Genomic DNA, 6,320 nt, shown 5'->3' with positions numbered 1-6,320 from the left:
AAATTCAGTTATCACCTTTTTTTCTATGGACAGTTCTTGGGGGTCATTAAAGTATTAAACCAAGTAGCGAAACACAACCGTTAGATTAATGCAGCGTTACAATTTCCCCCCACAAGATGTCGCTTTTCATTTTCCTGCCACCGACCCTCACAAATATAAATTAATCTTCAGTCAAAGTTAAAAGAAATACAAGGTTATACCATAACTTAGGTTCATAATTTTGGTAAGAATACAAAGGGTGCGAGGAGAAGGGAATAAATACTTATGGTATCATTGATGAAATAATAAAAATCTTCATCTATCAAGAACGTTATCAATTCCTGCCTTTATTATTCAATATTAATATAATTTTAGATACTGATAGTCGATAGAGAACTGAATAAAATGCCTAAAATAACGTCGCCTTCCATCTAAATTTCTGGAAATGGAGGCCTAGGACTTTGAAAAATACTTACCAGATGAGAAATACATAGCTTGTCGGATTTGTCCATATTAATGTGCCTTTAGTCCCCCGTCTAGAATTAAACGACACACATTATCCTCATCTCATATCAAGAGCATGGATCATCTATAAAATCAAGTTATTGATGAATAGATCAAGTCAGACTTTAACTATGATTGCACAAAAATGCTTATTGCATGTCATATACCCTTATCCATTGCTAATCATCCTACATTCATATTTTTTTTTTTTTTTGAGAAATACACGGGTACATCCGTCCCTTCCCGAGGAACTATCATTAAATTAATGGAGGATGTTGGTAATGATATCATCTCCAAAATGAAAGAAAATTCAAAGGAAGGATATTTATTTATTTATGAGTAAGTATTCATTCTTTTAAATCTAATCATAAAATATGTTTCTATTTTAGCTAAAATTATCAAGAATTATGATACACAGCTCAATAAAGGGAAAAAACAACTGCTTAAATGGTAATAACAACGGAATAGAAGCTTTGACTGTTTCGCTCCAATTTATCTGACATTTGTTTCTTCATTTAATGACTTGGATATGATCATTAGGTTTTCCAATATAACATAGTCAATCAATATTACTTTTTTAGCACTTAAGGATTAGCTATAGTTCATTAGCTCCAAGAAATGGTATTCAGAAAACTCATAAAAGGCAAAAACAAATACTTAAATGGTCACAACAACGGGGGTAGTTAGATTGGGTGTCGCATCATAATTAGCAATTGTGTTTATCCTTCATGATAATAGTATGTTGTTATACAAGCGGTAAGGATATATCTATCCTGTACACAATTGTAACTTCCACATGAGGAAAAAGAGGTGATGATCTTTTTGATGAAACTCCACGCCTAGTTCGTTTTTTGTAACTTAAATTTATGACTTATACATTGAATACCGGTGTCAGAACAAGAAAATATTATTTAGATCAATCTATTATTTCAATATTCTGTATTTATAATTTATTGTTAGTTATATGATTCCAATTGTTTCATTTTGTATATGTAACATGAATGTATGATGGTTTATTTTTCAGTATGTAGATTATATTTAATTAAGGCCTTGTTTTTAAAACTTGGAACTTCAAATATATTTCGAAATACTCTACTTTGTCGTTTCATTGGTTATTATTCTGAGAATATGGTTAATAATGAATTACGATTTTATGGAGTGTGACGTTTTCAAATCTACTTAACGGATAAAAAATGTCTAAATCAATTATACGTAGTATATCTTAATTGAATATTTTGCTAATTAATATTTTTGTTATACCCTCGAAAATCATAATAAAGTCGGCAGCTGATAATCACATCAGAATTTTAAACAATGATACCATACATCTTTCTCCCCCCCCCCTCCTTGCACGCGTTTTTCACTACAGGCTTATCAACTTTAACCATAACGTGTTTACAACTGATGTTTGACTCCCACTACGCTTTTAATAGTGACGACATAGTGTATCAGTAGTTGCATGTTTTGTTTACATTTTCCATTGTATAAAAAAGAAATCTACATTCTTGATTATACAATTTGACAAGGTCTTCATTTGATGAAAAGACAAAACCCCAATTGAGGATCTTCCACGTCGTAGAGAAGCATATGAAGCTAAGTCTCAGTTTCTACAGAGGATCACTTTGCCATAGTAGACTACAGCGAGGAATGAAGAAGATTGTCGGATTTCACTCAAATCCATTAGGAAAATTAAATTGAAGGCTTATTAGTTATTCTGTATTAACTCTTCAGCATTGCCATCATCAATTCTATCATTCAATCCAAGAACAATATATTCTATCCATATATATTGTAATTACTTATAAGTTTATCTGTATTGACTGTCATTTGTTAGGATGACTATAAATTATCATAAGCATTCTTCATCAGATACTAGATGAAGAGTACTTGGAGAATGTGTGGAGTTCAATCTAACAAAAGATCATGTTACTTCGTCCCTACCGGCATTAAAGAATAGGTAATTGTGATAAAGTGTAACATAATTACATATACTAGGGATCATGAATTTAAAAAAATAATCATAATATGCATTGTTATGTAATGATTTAATTAAACTTAAGTATCTTAAAACGAATCATTTATTGAAATAGAACTGATTAATCCACTGTCAAACAGTTCCCCAATGGACTCTTTGTGGATTTGACACAAAAAGAAACATTCGCTCCCAATAGCATTACATATGTGTTAAAGAAGAACTCTTTTACTTTGAAAAAAATGTTGGTCATCCAATTTCTGAGGAAATGCTTGACAAGGTTTTTAGCCTAAGCTAGAACATAGGTACTCACATTCGAAAGTTTATTGCTTAAAATTAAATAATGAGCCTCAAAAAAAAAAATATATAATTTCCGTCTCTATTTTTTAACTAATGAAATAAGCAGTTTTTCGCACGTTACTAGCTATTTTTCTTTTTATGCACTTACTATTACTATATTACTATTTCGAGCACTTCATAGTAATCAATGAATTACGAGACCTAGCCTGTGTTGAAGATTCAATTTATAGAAATACCACCATTGTAAATTGTGAAGTTGAGAGAATTTTCAGCATGTTTAAGAGTCATCCACACCAAATTACGATCAAAGTTATCAGTAAAAAGTATAAAATATTTACTAATTTCGAAATGGAACTCTGAATTTTGTACCATCTAACAGTAAGTATTCATTTTTTTTAAATCTAACCATAAAATATGATTCTATTTTAGCTAAAAATATCAAGAATGATAATACACAACTCATTAAATGACAAAAACAACGGCTTAAATGATCACAACTACGGGGGTAGTAGCTTTGGATGGTTTGCAACTAGTTTGTCTGACACTAGTTTCTTCACTTAAAGACTTTGGTATGATCATTAGGTTTTCCAATATTACATAGTCTATAAATATTACTTTTTTGTCACTTAAGGATTAGCTATGGTTCATAAGCTCCAAGAAAGGATGTTCAAAAAAACTCATAAAAGGCAAAAACAACGGCTTAAATGATCACAACTACGGGGGTAGTAGCTTTGGATGGCTTGCAACTAGTTTGTCTGACACTAGTTTCTTCACTTAAAGACTTTGGTATGATCATTAGGTTTTCCAATATTACATAGTCTATAAATATTACTTTTTTGTCACTTAAGGATTAGCTATGGTTCATAAGCTCCAAGAAAGGATGTTCAAAAAACTCATAAAAGGCAAAAACAACGGCTTAAATGGTCACAACAACGGAGGTATTTGTATTGGGTGTAGCATTATAATTAGTAATTGTGTGTATCCTTCATTATAATAGTATGTTGTTATACAAGCATAAATCACCAGGGGTCTTTTTTTGATGCTCTTAATAAGGAGTAATATCGCCGGATATTACTACATAATTTTTATATCTAAGATAAGTAATTAAGGTTTAAAATTTTACTGCATGGATTAACTTTTCTTTTCTTAGATAAACATGAAATAAATGAAAGTGGGATTCTAGAAGCTGTTCGTACTAAGATTGGAAGAAGATATGGATTTAAATCTAACATTATTTTATGATTTTGACATTTACTTTATTATTAATAATTAAGATCTTATCGGTAGAGACTTTTCTATCCTGTGCACAATTGTATATGCAACTTGCACATGAGGAAAAAAGGGTGATGATATTTTTTATTAAACCCCACGTCTGGCTTGTGTTTTGCAACCTAAAGTTATGACATATTGAACTGAATTCCGATGTTAGAACAAGAAAATATTATTTGGATCAATCTATTATTTCAATATTCTGTGTTTATAATTTATTGTTATTATTAGTTAGTATGAATCTAATTGTTTAATTTTGTATATTTAACTTAAATGTATGATGGTTTATTTTTTAGTATGTAGATTATATTTAATTTAAGCCTTCTATTTTAAACTTGGAACTTCAAATATATTTCGAAATACTCTTACTTTGTCGTTTTATTAGTTATTATTCTGAGAATATGGTTCATAATGAATTACAATTTCATAGAATGTGACGTTTTCAAATACACTGTAACGGATAAAAACCGTCTAAGTCAATTATACGTAGTATATTTTTATTAAACATTTTGCTAATAAATTCTTTCGTTATACCCTCAAAAATCATATAATAAAATAATTTATATAAATAATCATAATAGAGCAGGCAGATGATAATCTCATCAGTATTTAAACAATAATACCATATGTCTTCCCCCCTTCTCCTCGCACGCGTTATTCTCTACAATATTATCAACTATATTCATATCTTCCTCAATCTCACCTTTAATGATTTGACTATTAATTATATCATCAAAGTCTTAATAAAATTCAATGTTATCTTCTGAATCTACTAAGTATCTATTTCTTCAATATATGGCAAGGAAGCATGATAATTTTGTTATAAAATTTTCGTTAGCAGTTGATGCATTCTCCAAATACTTAGTAAATTGATATTTTTACATTGGAAGAAGATTCTCAAAGACTAACTAATAAATCTTTATTACAACATGTATTAATGAAGATAATGGAACCGTCTTTGGGCAAAGCAAGAAATGTTACGATAGATCATTTTTTTATGGTAATGTCTCTTGGGAAATGAATAAAAAAAAATAGGACGAGTATTTTTGAAACTATAAATCGTTCTGGCTAATAAATACTTCCTGAACAAAAGGCTAGCAAACAATCACTAAACTCAAGCAAATTTTGTAAATAGTTGCAAAAAATTGACTTCTTATGAAGGAAAAAAGAATAAAGTGTTTCAATTTTGAGCTCTGTTAACAAAAGTGTGAAAGTTTCAGATGAAAAAAAAAAAAGGTTACCTAAATCAATTCAGTATTATAATGAAATTAAGTATGGAGTTGATATTCTAAATCAAATAACAAGACGTTATTCTATTTAAATATATTTTGGCTGATATTTTTTACAAATTTTTCTTATAATAATTTGGATTATGATGGTATTAATGCTAAGTTATCTTGTACAGAGAAGTGACTGGTAAAAATTACTTTTAATTTTAGCAACCACTAAAAGTTACAAATATTAAAAAAAGTGGGTTCATTTTTTTTTTATCCACTGTCGTTTAAGGGGGGGTTGTAACCATCCGGTGTTCTATTGCTAAACCAATTAACGAAACGAGCACGAAAATAAATAAACAGGTGAAAAATGTCTTGGTTGGGTTTTACTTTTTTTTTATCCACCTGGAGCATTATTTGGCTATTATTTCTAAAATAACAACTCTAGCTATGAACCAGAATTTTTATGTGTATTAATAAAGATAGCTAGATTTGAGTCATAAGTGTAAAAAGTATAATACTGAATATATTCAAATTCTAGTATTAATAAATAAAAATTTACAATTGTTTAGTGATTTTAGTAATAAATTATTTGAGGTGATAAGATGAATGTATGGGAGTCGTCCGAGAATAGTAGGCATTGAAAGCTCTCCAACTTGTCCTTCAAGGGAGCAGATGAGCTTTAAACCATATCAAGAATAATTTTAGAGAAGAACTCTGCAAGATAATTGACCCCTACAAGTACTGTAATCCAGTGTAATCCAACTGCTAGAGGATACTTACTGGAACATTAGTCTGTATGGTCCCCATTCCAAAATTTATCATATTCCCCCAAAGTATGGAAACGAGAATGTTCGACGAAGTAGCCAACTTTCAGGAATATAGCCTTACAATCTTTGCAGTTGTAATTATACAAAAAGTTCGACGAAGCTTTTTCGTTCCCTTCAAAATGCATCTTCGCATGATCAAATGATCAAAAAGATCGCGTGCTCCATTGAAGGACACGTTGAAGACTTTACAAATTAAAACATCCGAAGATCCCAAATACGTTATTCTTGTCAGCTGACATAATTTAATTATAA

At 29.9% G+C, this 6,320-nt stretch overlaps 1 long non-coding RNA gene across 3 annotated transcripts; it reads left to right on the top strand.

Annotated features, from left to right (window-relative positions):
• The first annotated feature begins 1,977 nt into the window (after nt 1–1,977).
• Nucleotides 1,978–4,392, top strand: LOC139906805 (uncharacterized). 3 transcript variants are annotated; one of them, XR_011782755.1, is made up of 6 exons: nt 1,978–2,735; nt 2,986–3,133; nt 3,185–3,324; nt 3,387–3,541; nt 3,604–3,693; nt 3,753–4,392. It is a non-coding gene; the product is annotated as an uncharacterized lncRNA (long non-coding RNA). The 3 variants fall into 3 exon arrangements; XR_011782756.1 differs by having other exon boundaries at nt 1,985–3,133; nt 3,199–3,324; XR_011782754.1 differs by having other exon boundaries at nt 1,987–3,133.
• The last annotated feature ends 1,928 nt before the right edge of the window (nt 4,393–6,320 follow it).

The sequence above is a fragment of the Lepeophtheirus salmonis genome, chromosome 12 (genome assembly GCF_016086655.4).
Source record: "Lepeophtheirus salmonis chromosome 12, UVic_Lsal_1.4, whole genome shotgun sequence".
Lineage (NCBI taxonomy): Eukaryota > Metazoa > Arthropoda > Copepoda > Siphonostomatoida > Caligidae > Lepeophtheirus > Lepeophtheirus salmonis.
Note: the sequence above shows the minus strand (reverse complement) of the source record. Positions and strands in the feature narration are given on the sequence as shown.